This window comes from Battus philenor, unplaced genomic scaffold, assembly GCF_028537555.1.
Source record: "Battus philenor isolate CCGP_79_NKW_IND1 unplaced genomic scaffold, ilBatPhil1.0.hap1 SCAF_28, whole genome shotgun sequence".
NCBI lineage: Eukaryota > Metazoa > Arthropoda > Insecta > Lepidoptera > Papilionidae > Battus > Battus philenor.
In genome coordinates, this window is record NW_027181691.1 from 2,534,832 (window position 1) to 2,550,161 (window position 15,330).

At 30.9% G+C, this 15,330-nt stretch overlaps 1 protein-coding gene across 2 annotated transcripts in view; it reads right to left on the reverse strand.

The window, feature by feature from the left end:
• LOC137926081 (facilitated trehalose transporter Tret1-2 homolog) overlaps positions 1-15,330 on the reverse strand; it is a 57,277-nt gene that overhangs the window by 37,700 nt on the left and 4,247 nt on the right. The window lies entirely within an intron of this gene.

Consider the following 15,330-nt stretch of genomic DNA (forward strand, 5'->3'; position numbering starts at 1 on the left):
CAATTCTGCCACCGGACAACTTCCAAAAACACAGTAGTGCCGAAAATAGTTATTATAATTGAGATAGGCCAGTAACAAAAAAAGCTATAACGTTTTTAAAATTAGAACATGAAAACTGTTCATGCTAGATGTTCGCAGCAAAATTAAAGTCTACTATTCACGGAAATTGCTTCTAAAAGTTAGCTTCTCCCCCTTTAAGGAATTTCTCTATTTACCAAGAACTGAATTTAAGTATTTTGTCATCTCAAGTCTTTTATTGACATGTCCGCTTTTTTAATCTTTAACATTTTGTTATTTAATATATATTTGAAAAGGTTCAAGGTTATCTGTGATACAATTATGTCATTGTTATTAATTTAATACTTACAAGCGTAAATTGGTACAATGAAACAAAAAAAAAAAACTGATAAACGAAGCAAATTGTAAGAGAGTTTTCACACTGTACGAAATAATTAAAATTGTTTTCACACGCGATTTTCTCATATAGTTATTTTATAAAATTCGAGCTGTGGTAGCTTAGCGGTAGAGGACAGTGACTTGCGATCATAGGTCGTAAGTTCGATATAAGATATGCAATCTTATGTAATTTACACCTTTTGTAATATAATAATTATATATAGTAAATATAATTATAAAGAATAACCACTGCTAGCAAATAAGTTTCTAGAGTATGGGCAGCCAACTCGCGAATATGGTATATTCCTCTATAGATATCTTTGGCGGAGGCCTATGCGTGCTATGCTATGCGGATAGCCTATTTTTATATATATAGGTTAAGATCGATGATCTATATACTATATAGAACAGTGTTTCCCAAACTTTTTTGTGCCACGCCCCACCTTCGCCTTTATAAAATTCTTGTCTCCCCTATGTAGCACAATATTACTATATTAAAGCGAAAGGGTTGAACTAGTGTCAAATCCATTTTCGAAATGACACTCTTAGCAACCAAATCGTCCTCCTGTGGAGCATGGGCTCATGTAAAGTGTTGAAAATATAAAAGTTACCGTATCTATTGATATTTTAAAATTTTACCGTAACATAAACTATGCAATAACAGCGTTAAAACTTTATAATTGATTAGTAATTCTCATTGTCCACTTGGTTACATGAGAAGGATACGAGAAAGACCTAGCGGCCAGAAGAGGACTCAACAAACTCGGGTTTTTTATATAAATATTACCTGTATTTTTTCAAAGAGCGTAATTTGATAAAAAAAAGGAATAAATTATCTTACAGACATGTAACTCCTGGCAATACAAAATCTATCGGAAAAGTTAGGTTATAATAAAAAATAATGTGAATATGAAATATAAATAATTTTCGCAACTGTTTTATCTTGTAATTTTATCATTGTTTTTGACATATTATCTAATTTAAGGTTATCTGTTGCGTTTTTAAATATACGATAATACCAACGTGAACTTAATTTGTTTTTATTTGACAGTTCTATATATGAATTGTTGTATATTTGCTATGGAGCGGTGTTTGACAACTTTAGAGTTACGTTCAATTTATGTGAAAATAAATATAAAATATTGTGGTCAAAAATATATATTTTAAGTAACAGCAATCTAAAAATTAACGTATAGTTTTCTAGTGTATGGCGGGTTATTAGAATGGTTATCATATATTAAAAAAAAAAATTATTATCATTAAGACGAATTGATAAAAAACATCCGTTAACGAAAAAGTAAGTTGTGATTATTACGGCAAGTTGAAGTGATAGTGGGATTATACTGAAAATGTATGGGGAAAATATGTCCAGCGGTGGACGTTCTATGGCTGAAACTTATTAAGTTTTCTTTAAATATCTTGTATTAAAGACTAAGAAGAGCCTTAGATTAACAATAAGACCGATTGAAGGGGCCTGCATCCTGCTTGATTTCGGTTGAAGTTGATGCTGTTAGCCAGGGGGCTTTTACAGCTTCATCGGAACTGAGTTCATGGAGCGGAAGAGTCCGTGAAATTATAAAAAAACAGAAGCTGGACAGACGCATTCCAGTTGTACGATGACTTTCGCACGTAGTAAACCGCTCTACCCGAGTAGAGCTGTGTAGTGTTTGTTCTGTATGCCACTTGGGACGGCAGCGTGGATCGTCGAGCCTAGAATGGATCTGGATCCAACCTCGGTTCGCCCACGTTGTTCGCGTTAGGGGAGCTGGTGGCGCTCCCAAACCTGTATTCATCATCTTGTTAATTCACCACCATAATATTTCTATGACAAGAAAATATGCTTATTGACGTTTGACATTGACAGTTTAACTGACTGAGTTGCCAGAACGCAAAAAGAACTTAGCATAGACGTCTTTATAATAAGCAAGATAATGGACTTCCTTAGGAGTTAACATGGATTGTAACATTTTTTTTTTATTTAAAGAGTTTGGGATATTGCTACCTTTTTAGTTAGGACGCATGAGACTTTTAGAGAGACCCTAGACTTGAGCTTTGATGAAGCACGTCTTGATTGGTTTATTTAAAAAAAACTGTATTATGGCTAGTAATTGTGTGAAATTCCTATAAAGAAGTTGTATATATAAGTATATGGGGTGATTAAAAATAAGAAGTAAATTCTTCAAAGGTGTGAATGTCTAGGTTATGTGTCAGAAAAAAGCTTCACAATTTTTAAACATATTCCCGATCATTCTGTATAAAGTAATAACTGCGGAATATGTTACATTAATTTATTTTTTCTATTTGGAATGCAATGTAATAATAATTTTAGGCAGTTTAAAGGCTGCAGGTACAACTTGTAAAAAATAAATAATTTTAATACGTCGTGTTTTAATTCGAAAGGCGTTTACTTACTTTATTTTAATTTCTGAAAAAATACTTGGGCAAGGTATACCATGTAATATTTAATAGTAAATGAACTATGTATTCACCTCTTTAAATATTTTACAGCAATAACCAATCATCCTGTATATTTAAAAATTTAATTGTCTGTAGCAATGTTTTAAATTGGAATAACGTAGTTGAAGCACTTATAAAAATATACTTATATAATCTGTAATTAACTAAATATGAATCGATAAAAAAGGTTTTGTTACGTTAAAATTAAATTCTGCATTAATATTTGATACAATAGCGAACTTAAACCAAACCAAAATGATTCACTGTTCAAAAATAAGCGCGCGTCCTTTGTTAAACAATGTACACGAATCGCCAACACCAATTGCACGTCAAAATATCACATTGCGGAAGATGAGGGCAACGTGTACGGCTTAAGTATGAACTAAAACAAAGAGACCAATCAACTTCCTGCCGCACACACCAGAACGTCACGTAACGTACGTTTATCGGAACATTTTCCTACGAGGAAAGGACACAAAGACTAATTAATGACATTTATTTAAATTTAGAACTTAAACGTGTACTATCGAAATGGAATTGGCGGGAAACGTAATTGTTTCATTGTGTAACAGCATTGTTTTGTAGATTTAAGTGGGTTTAAGTAAGTAATGTTTTGTTTTGGAATTGAAGTATATACTGTTTCACCGGGTTTGACATAGTGCTGAAGGCCTAGACTAAATCTATTTATAGTTTTTACGCTTAATGGTTTTGGCAATCTCAGTAGGAAGCGTTGTAGGAGTTTCTTACTCTACTTCTATCATAGTTAACGGCTTGGAAGTGGTAGAAATGTTTACTAGTCCATAGTAGCGGGCGAAGTCTGGTAACGTCGAGCGCCTATGAATGGCAGACGCCAGATCAGTCTATAGAATAGGTACTAAGCGATCTAAGGGATCGGCGACCTTTTTAATTTTCAGCCCACTGCAAGGCCTAGGCCTCCCTGCGTATAGCATACCTATACTCCCTACTCTACTCTATTACCTGAAGTCGTAAGATATGTCTGTATTCAGTAATTATTGTTACTCTTTGACAGCAGATATAAACTAATATATGAACTATTTTTTCCAGAACCTTCTTTTAATTCAACGGACGCCCACTGTCAGGAATAGGCCTCCCTCAAAGATCAACATGATGACGGTCCTGAGCCTCCCCTCATCCATCGACTTCCCGCGACTTTACTATGTCACCGGTTCCTCTAGTTGGAGGCCTATCCACGCCTTGCAGTTCAGTGTATTTCTTTTTTTTAATAAATCGCCTTTAAATCTCTACCGCCTAATGGTAGTCTTTTTTTTCTAACGTACAATGTTTTTCGCATTTTTATTTACTTATATTATAAGTAATTACTTATTATAAAAATTATTACATTTATAATAGTAATAGTAGTAATATTGCTTGTGATGCAATAACCCCAGTTTATGTTCTCATGGGATCCCTCGAGAGCCTGAACAGGACTTTACATGATCGTAGATAGCTAGACGTCTTTCGCGTTCTGCACTCATAAAGCTGTGGAATTTATTATTTTAAAAGTGTGCATCCGGATCGAAAATGTATTGAAAGCTCCTTAGCTTTCATTTGTTAAATTCTTATTTTTAAAAAAAAACTTGTTAATCACTATATACATATTATGATAGCGTGGTATTTGTACTACAATAATTTCAGTATTTGTATGTAATATTGTTAATATATGAAGACGTAGTCGAGATCACAGGTAGTCGCTAGGTGCCGGCAACGCAAGGCTGTTCATAGTAGCGATCTTTGAGGAGGCCAATTTAAATAATTTCGTTGGTAAACAAATAAAAATACTACAAATTGTTCCTCTGGATCGGCAGACAATTGAGCTCTAAGGTCACTTTGGAGGATTCTCAATGAAACAACTTGAAAGAAATGTACGGTTTGCTCATTTACGAAAAATATTTTATATATTTTCTTACAACATATAAGGATGTGAAATTGTAAAAATTAGAACTCCATTATATAGTCCGTCAAATTTGTAATAAAACACTTCTTGACTGATTTTCTTTAAATCCAGAGATGGATGTTTCTAACCAAAATAATTATGGCATAGTCAAATCTGAACATCACACAGTGAATACACATTATGACGTCAGACATAGATGTCGCTTTACTATCTATAGTAAATGAACCCTAGAATCATTTATTTATTACGCTATATAACTTCGTGATTAAAAAAAAGTTATCTGAAAATATCTTTCTAAAATACTTTAGTATATAAGTATTCTATAAAAATATCGTAAAAACATTGTCATGGTGTGGTAGCACAGAGGTCAGGATAAAGACTTGCAATCGCAGGTCGCGAGTTTGATTTCCGAAATACTGGCATACAATTTATAACTTGTGCATTAATTATAATTATATAGGTTTGTCACTGCTCAAAGCTTCCAGAGGATGGACAGTAGCGTCTTATGTATTCCGTAATAGCACAATGCGCCAACTCACCTGCCAAGAGTGGCGATTATAGTAAATCTCTGCATAGATATATAAGGGGGTAAATGCCTACGAATTCATCAACATACCGGCTGATAGACGTTCATCACAAGACATGTGCTTTCCACAATGATCGCCACGATGAATGGTCTTGTGTTGCAAAAATACTTGCGTAAAATAATATTATTAAAATTTTAGCAATACGTAAATTTGCTATAAGAAAAATTGTAGGCGTACTTTGAGACGCACCTATAAATACAGGGACAGAAAGGTGTTCTAATTTCAAAATTGAATCCCGACTTACCAATATTACGCAATTTTTATTTATTTACTTTGTTTTCATTTACTTTGAAATCTACAACAACAGGACCTGGTTCCAACAAAATGTTGAGACATTCCAAACATGCAATTAGTTGTGTTTAGTGGAAAACTAAAGAAGCCAGGGAAATCACGTGGTCTCTTCGGAGTACAGATCTAACGACACAGGGTGTACCTCAAGTGCCATGATGCCGACAGCGATCAAATACGACATTTACGAAAAAAGGTTTGTTATCCCCGGAGCGATGAGTCAGCGAGTTTTCACTAATTTGCGTTCTAAATTCGAAAAGTTATTTACGGTATACGTTTAAATGGCACACGCAGCAGTTAATTTTAAAAAATAAAATTCCTTTGTATATATTACAAAATAAATTAATATAAAAAAATAATAAAAAATAATTATTTTTCTTTTCTAGCGCTATAGTTTTTCTTCTATTTTTAAAATCAGCTAAACTTAATGATCCAGCCTTTATGTGTAACTTAATTTGAAAAATGTAAATAAAACGCTTTTCTATTTTAATATATCCATGGTAATTATTTAGGCGATATAACATCGAATTATGATAGTAATAAATATTTATTTGTTTTATTATCACGATTTTTTATTAGTAAATCTATTCTCTCTACTAAACAAAAATAAAAAAAAAAAGAAAAAAAACTTTTTTAATAATTAAAAATATGACGTAATAATGTGCGCAGATGTTCTAAATTATGATGCGCCATAAACAAATGTATTGATTTTCCCGCCAAAACACATAATTGCTACAACAGTTTTCAAATATATATTTGACGTGTTAAGGTATCTTTTTCTCAAACAGTCACAATAGTTAAAAATTATTTGTTTTAATATTCACGATTTTATTTAATCCTTAAATCTGTTTTCCACGAGTATGTTGGTTAAATGTTTAAAAAATTAAATGTCATGAATTGTCATGTTTTTGGACTGAACTGTCACTGCTGCTTACGTGACATTTGCAGATTTCGCGGGTTAAAGATGGCGGCGCGCAGAGGGTGCGTAGCTTTAAAACTTCTTTTAAAGTAGCGAAGTTAGAAGGCTCCCGGGGAGCTTCGGCTCAGGCCACTAAATATTACTATTTTTTCGGATTGGGCCCCACGATGAGATAATCGTCGATACAACACCCGCTTAGCATTTTAGATAAGAGCGAACTGAACCTCGACTTGGACGATTGATAAAATTGTCAAATATTAAAAATTACTTTTGTTCAATTTATACAAAATTAAAAAAAAACAATGGATCCAGGTGGACCCCTAGGATTTTACGGAAGATTCGTCGGTACTCTTCGTTGGTGTGACAAAAAAATAAGAATTCACAATTCGTAATCAGAAGTCCATGAAGGTTTATCTGCTTCATTCTATTAATTAAAGCAGATACTATTTTAAGAAGATGACCATATTTAGTAACTAGACAGAGGCCAACAGACACAGCTAAATTTTGAAAGTCATATATTTAAAAAAAAAACTTAGATATTCTGGTCTATGGCAACAGTTACTTTGAATGGTAAAAAATACATTACTTATATTTGAAATATATCGTCTTTACTAAAATACAAAACAACAAAAATGTGTTTATTTTAATCAATAACCTAATATAAAATGATGCATCTTTGTCGATTTTCCCGCCAAAACAAAACTACGCACGCAATAACATTTTCAATATACATGTTGGCCTTCTAAATATAAAAATTCCCTATAAAATGGCATATTCCACGCATTACCGTTATCTGATAGCGTATTATCTGTAACATTTAAAATGAAGGGTTGTTTAAGTGTTCATTATTGAAGTAGTGATTGTATTAATGACTTCATTTTATATTTGTCAAGGGCGACTCTTTACGAGTGTTTACGTAACCCTATTTCGCGTTTTATTACGAAATATTAACATTTATTATGAAGTTTAATAAGTTAAACTACGTATGACTTAAAAAGGTAAGTATATACCTTATTTTTCAGCAAAGTTTGCAACTTTTTACACATATTTTCAGTCATATAAAGTGATCACTCTAAAATATTTATTTTTATTGAATTTAAAAGCTAATAACTTCTGAAAGTACAAAGTCTGAATGGACAAGTAGTATACAATATGTAATTGTAATTTGAATTTTATAAATACTTTTTCAAACCCTTTTTTATTACGTTAACTATATTATTCATTATTCATTTATGAAAGAAATAGCCTAGTGTGATAAAACCGTCCATTGTACTTTTTTGTTTATTATTATGAAAATATATAAATGTGTCTTACCGTGTACAATAAAGAATATTAAATTAAAATGAAATTAAATTATTCCTGAAACCATCGGATTTAGAATAGGTACCATACATTGATTTACAGCAAATGAGAATTTAATCATTTTAGACTTAAACCCATATATTGGGAGACACTGCTCTAGATGCAGCTTCTAACCGGTATATTTGAAAAGGTTTGGTGAAGGCCTTTGTTCAACAGTGAATGTGCTACGGTTTAAATAATGATGGTGAAGAAAATATAATTTGTATAATTATGGACACTAATTTACCGAAAATATGTATATATATATATTTATATATATCAATGAATGGAACTCCGTATTCTGTGAGATAAAAATACATAGAAAATAAAGGAAGGAATCCGTTCAACCGCATTCTTTCACTTGCGGAAACACTTGTTATATAAATAACTCTGTGTGTATATAATAAAGTGAAGTAAAGGTTCCTTTCCACTCTAAAATATTCGAAAAGCAATTACGCGAAAATGTTTTTAAAAGATTTTTCCCAAAGAATACATCAAAAAGTTATCAACCTATAACTTCAATGTCATCATTACTGCAAATCAGGAAGGCTATCGATGTTAGAAATTATTTAATTCCGCAAAGTTTTATCAAAACATCGATATAATGGAAATGCGGTAATATTCCATATCTACTATCTTAAACTAGTTTTTTTTGCAGAAATTTCCATTTATTGTTTTTTATTTGATTATAATCAAACTCTATTATTACGCAATCACGGCTATTGAACATGACAATGACTTTATTTTTTTTTTAAAAGAATATGCCTATTTAATCAAAACAATAAAGTCAATCAGTATATAATATACTAGCTGTTCTCCCCACGCTTCGCTTGGTGATGCTCTTAACCTATCAAAAATCTTAAATTGTATTGTTTACATTTTTTATACAGTTGTAATGGAATAGGCGTTTGTCTTCCATCTCACCTGATGGAAAGTGTAGATGAAGACAAAGGTGGTACACGCCCATCCAAAAGAAACCTGTTCACTCTACTCTTAAAGGCTCCAGAGTTCACCATATCATTCTAAATCTTGGCGATTCTCACCAAAAACGAGCGGTCAAACCGTTTATTTAGACTTTTGAATCTATTAAATTTAGCTGTATTTATCCATAAGAATAACTGTAAGTGAAATGCTGTCGTGACTCGCAGCTAGGAGAAGAAAGATTCGTAACAAATAGAGGTAATACCTCACCCAACTGTCTGCGTACAGTAAACGCCAAAAAAGAATATATTGTAAACAAAACATGCTAAAGATTGAAATTAGAATTAATAAAGAAAAACCCCATTGCACTTAAAATTTCATAACAATTCTTAGTTAACTTCCACTTAATGAAACAATATTCGTACCAAATTTTATGTCTGAATGTTTTTTAGTTCTAGAAATATTGTGATGAGTTAGTATATTGATGAAAAACTTATTCATTTTTTTCTAAAATGTTACCAATGCGAAAAGGTATGGGAAAATATTGTACCTACTATCGCTAACTAGTTCTTTTTTTCAAGAAATTTTCTTTTGGCAAACTTCAAAACAATGTAAAACACATATACCTAGCTGTCAAAATTTTTAAGTCAATCTCAGCCTTTTTACAGAAAGGCGCTTTGCATAACTCTTTCTATCTACTCTAGGCGTTTAGAATTTTTATAACGCTTTTAGCAGACAGATTTCGGATTCATAAGTCATTACTAACAACACACTGGTCAATTATTTTCGTATTGACACATTGCGGTATTGAATTATATATGTATGTACTATAAATTTACAACAAACGTTCTTTTAAGTTGTTACATATATAACTAATAAACCTATATAATATATTTTACGTAAGGAGTTAAAAAATCAGGATGATTTTAAAAGCGTTGTTAATATTTATTATTGAATCTGTTCGCTTACATTTATAATAACAAGTTTTTAATTATTTACGAAGTTAAAATGTTAAACATGAGTGCTGAAGCGTTTGCGAGAAATCTCACAGTAATAAACCGGTGTCTGTTGCAAATAAATATGTAAGAGACATATAATAAACAACAATAGTTGATGCGTTATACAGCATGATCAATAATAGATGTAAAAGTTTTATGCATAGTTTATTTGTCGTTCAATTTATGTAAAGTACACCCTATATAAAATCAATGGCTTCAGTGATAATAAATAATGTAATATTACAGATTAAAAAGCGTTTTTAAAATTAGAATTGCTACATATTAAAATTAATTATTGTTTACTATCTGTCCTTGCAGATTTTGTACTGACAGAAGTTACTGGCATGTCGCATTACGTATTAACACATAACATATAACTATATATTCTTAACTCTATAATATATGATAAATAACGTAACGATGAAAATTTAGATTGCTACATAAAAAAATAATTATAGTTTACTATTTGTCCTTGTAGATTTTGTTCTGCATATATATTAAAGTTACTGGCCAGTCGTATTGTTATAAAAAAATAGTGTAACGTATTTCATATATTACTTTATACATGGTGATTAGAAATAGTAAAGTCTTAAAGTTTTTTGCTAACAAATGCGCTATACATTTAATAAAGATATTTACAGTTATAACCATTCAGTTTGTATTTAAGATATCTCTATTGTTTTGGATTATGTAGATCTTACTCCTTATTACGAGTTATAAAAAAATAAACAAGTTATATGAATTTAAAGGAAATATTGCAGAGAAATCTTTAAATATCATATTGTTATAAATTTAAAACATTTATATTTTTCATATATTTTTGTGCGACATATGGTAACTATCGTTCTCTGAATTTCATATTCCGTTGTTAAGAGAGGGAAAGGCGTATGGCGCTCTAAGGGTTAACTTCGTTTTATTTAATAAAGCTTGAGATCTCTCTCAGATGTCTCTGTTTAGGTGGCTGTTACTATATACTACTTTGTAATCTGATTGAAGGGTCTCCGAGTACTCACATCGCTTGGGTGAATGCTAATCACCCTGTATATGAAAATATTTGACACAATGAAGCAATGTACATGATAAGACTAGTAGAGTTTTTTTTTTTAATTAAAGTGGCCAGTTTTAAATACTTCAAATGTCACCAATGTATAATGCAAGTGAAGAAACTATAACGTTTGTGTTGCATTTAATACATTTTTAAACGGTTTTATTTAGTTCGACCCGCACGGAATTTGTTGATTTGGGTCAAAATTAGAAATTGAAATTTAAGCACCTTCCCATTGTCAGATTGATGTGAAATTTGGTACACATATTTAATTTAGATGACAATACAATATAATAAAAAAAATAACATTATAAATCTAAGATGGCCGCCGATACAAAATGGCGGATTACATATTTTTCCTTAACCCCCTCAATATGGGTATCAAATGAAAGGGCTACACTAGTAAAACACGATGATTATGTCAAAAATTAAAATTCAAGATGGACGCCGTTCCAATATGGCGGACTACATATTTTTCCACAACCACCACAATATAGGTATCAAAAAACCGTTTAACTTAAAAGTTTTTTAAATGTATTTATTGCCTTATCTACAATATGTTTATATTACAAGAAATATGGCACTTTCGATTGTGTAGTTAATTACTTTTTTCCGGTTGGAACATTCCTATACTTGATTAGATAAGTTGGATAAGATTTCTATCGGGATTTCAGATTAAATAATTAAAGTGAAATGTATTACTTTTTAAAACATCATAATTATTTTAAAAATAGAACGTCCACTGTTTCCCATAGATTCTCTATAGGACCGGTTGAAAACGGTCTGCGTCTTTCAACGACCTGAACAGCGTCTTCTAGAAAACTATTCAAAAGACGTTATGACGTCATAAGACTATAAAGAACGATTTTAAAATAAAGTTCAAATTATAAATCGATAATTATTCTTATTTCAAATTTAAAAAATATTGTCGTTGAAATTATTAATCTTCTTTTTACACGATAATTCAAAGCCAACACAAGTATTGTCTTGTAATATCGCATACATTAGGCAGCAATAGTTACTAATTAAGTTTAAACGACGGTTTGATTACATAGGTTAATTTTTAACACGTTTCCATCGGCACTAGTTTTGCTATATTTTCCATTAACTGCGGTATGGGGAGTTTTGAACCCTAAACCAGACATTGTGACAACGCGTTACTAGACTAAAATCTTTTTTTTTTGGGGCGAAGTAAAAAAATCTAAGACTTACGTCTGGATTATTATTAAAAATTAATTGATGCACCTAAATCTACCGCCGCCGGTGGTTCGGTAACTTAGATTAGAATCTGTAGGAAAAACAAAGTACGGGATCTAATGTACCCGTACCGCACTAAAAAAGGCATACTTAAAAAAAAGTGATGCAAAATATTATAAAAGTAGCGATGAATTTAAATTAAATAAGATTTATTTAAATAAAATTGTAATTAAGTTGTAATTATTAATCACAGCCTAATTATTTTAATTAAATTCTATATACAATACTGGCCGATTGAAGCTAGCGCAGGATGCGTACGAGGTATGCGTGCTTTCGACCTCGTTCCGCACTGCATCAACATTTTGTTTAATTAGTGCAGCACAAGGCTTAAAAAACTCCGTATTTAGGTAGGTTTACCACAGAACCCAGGATCAATAGCACATTTCAGATGTATATTTATCTCTTTCCTATTTACATTCAAACAGAAGTTACATCCTCCGCATGACAGAGAAGTCTACGTTTTTCCTCGGCGCAACACAAACGGGACACGAGGTTTTACAGACCCCATTGCGCACTGAACGTGTTAAATATATTTTTTATAAATAACTTACCATATGATACTTTTATTATCTGTTGAATATTAAAACGAATAAAATTCTCAACGATAATAAATAGCATTATGTTAAATACTTTTAATATCACAGGCGGCAATATGCAGTCTTGCCAACTTTGTTGAATTAGCATGACGGCATGGGAAACTCGTTGTTTGTTTAATATGTTTATTTATCGTTTTCAAGTGTTACTAGAAATCATTTATTTATTTTATTAACCGCTCGCATCATTTACTTCGAGTGTTTTTTTTTTTAAAGCAAACAGACAAACGTAAGCATTTATGACCTTGGTTGCTGGGATAGGGATTGCAAAATTAAAAAAAAAATTGGATATCGCGATTGCAATTTGTAAATATTGTGCAATTTTAAACATTCTCATTAAATTAATATTGACATTTAAATTGTTTGAATTTATTTATATGTATATATATATAAAATAGTCTCTATTTTTCTGTGGTAACGTCATGATTTGAGAACGATTTTACCGACTAATTATTTTTTTAGTACTTAAATAAATTGCGTAGAACCGTAACAATTTTTGAAAAAGTACATAAAACATTCATTATAAAGTACGCGGGTTTATCAGTATTAATTGAATTTAGAATTAATTATTCATACATAAGACATATTATCTGTCGGGTTAGTTGGTGCAAAATAAATTACAATTATATGTGCAAAACGCACAAACAAAGCCTTATTTATTATAAGTATATATGTTATATACATATGAATTTATGTTTAAGTATGTATGTCTATTTATGTTTATGTTCGTTTGTTTGTAAATATGTATTTTTTGTACACGTAAACTACCCATTATTAGTACTTTCCTTTTCCATACTAGGGTTGTCAGTAAGAGATTGCCTTGTGTAATAAAACCGCCCATTGTACTTTTTTGTATATCATTGTAAAACTTATTAAATGTATCTTAACGTGTACAATAAATAATATTAAATAAAAACAAAGCGTGGTAAATAACAAGAAAATTGATTTTAATCTTTTAAGCGTTTTTATATAGCGTGCTTTAGACTATTTGTTATGTCCATTTAAGCTCAGTGTTATAGTTTTTAATTGAACAGCTATAGCTCAGCGGTAGAGGACTAAAGTTTGCAATTGTAAATCGCAAGTTCGATCCCGAGATACAATTTTATATAATTCTCAGAGTACTTTCATCGATTTAAGCCCAAGGACAGTACCTCGTTCTTCTGTGATCCAGGGATGGATAAGATCGTGGTTTTTCTGGTCACTGGGTGTCCTGAACTCGACAAATTCAGAAAGGATCTCGTAATCGAAACAGAAAGATCAGGAAACATCTCCTTTCTAACACAATATCGCCTGAGCGATGACGAACGTCGTCCTGCATTTCTCTGATGTTGCAGTTAGATATTAAGGAGGTTCTATATTGAAATAAATGAGATCAGGCAAGATCTAAATATCTAGTCAGATCATAAGTAAAATGAATATAATAATATATACCAAAAATAAATTAAGAAGAAAAAATTTTAAATGTTAAAATTTTAAAAATAAAGTGGGATAGAAAGTAGACCAGAGAAATTTAAAAATGAAAAATTGTAACTGTGTTACTGTGAAAATTGTAGGGAGGAGTGTAAGGTGAAGTATGGAGTGAGGCAAAGAATGAAGAAAGTATGAAAGAAATTGTGTGAAGAGTAGAATTAAACAAAAGGTATAACTTAAAAAATATTAAATTAAAAAATATTTTCCGTCCCTCCAAAGGTTTTTTATTACGCTAGTTTAATTGATTTTATAATATAATGTATCTATATTAAAATTACTTCGTTATTAACTATTTGGTAGGAACGAAACAATAGAAAAATGGAGAGAAAATGTTTACAATTCTGTTTTATTAATTATCTGTATGTCGTCATAGATTATACAGGGCATCATGCTGATTTTCACGTTACATGAAGGTTATAAAGACAATTCAAAAAATAAGTACTTGATTCATTGTTGTTAAAACATTATTATTTAATGAAAACAAACAGCAGAAAAAAGTTTTTAGGTTAGTTTTTATTGGACGAATTTTTTTCGTTTAAAAAAAACTTCGCGCCAAAAATGGGAAATGAGGTTATAAATCAAATATGATGTGTTTATGACTCATGATTAGATTTTATGTTGCGTAAGGCCTGATTAATATTATTATCAAAGTTGCCATAAATTACATTTGATTTAACTAATGACGTACTAATCTGGCTTAATATTTACTTATCTTTTAAAGATTACAGATAAATAATATTTGTTTTTGAGACGTGTTAATTTCGATAATCGAACGCTTGTTGGTAATTTTTTTAATCTATAGATTAATAGTTTCAACGTGGGGTGGATTAGTAGTGCATTGCTCGGACTTTTAGAGGTTGCCAGTCGGTCATATCTAATAAAAAAAATATTTAGACTAACTATTCTATTGTTAGTTTTAAAAATAATTATTGTTTTTGTATTATTTATCAAAGGGTCTAATGACACCGAATAATGAATAATTTTATTTATTATTTTGCTACCAGTAATAGTCGAAATAACCATTCATTGTAGAAATGGTAAGTCGACCCAATTAGTACGTCAGTGAAGGTAAGAGATTTAGTTCTATGTTGAAATGTTTCTAATTATGATAAAACAATATTACATCGTTTCTAATGATATATA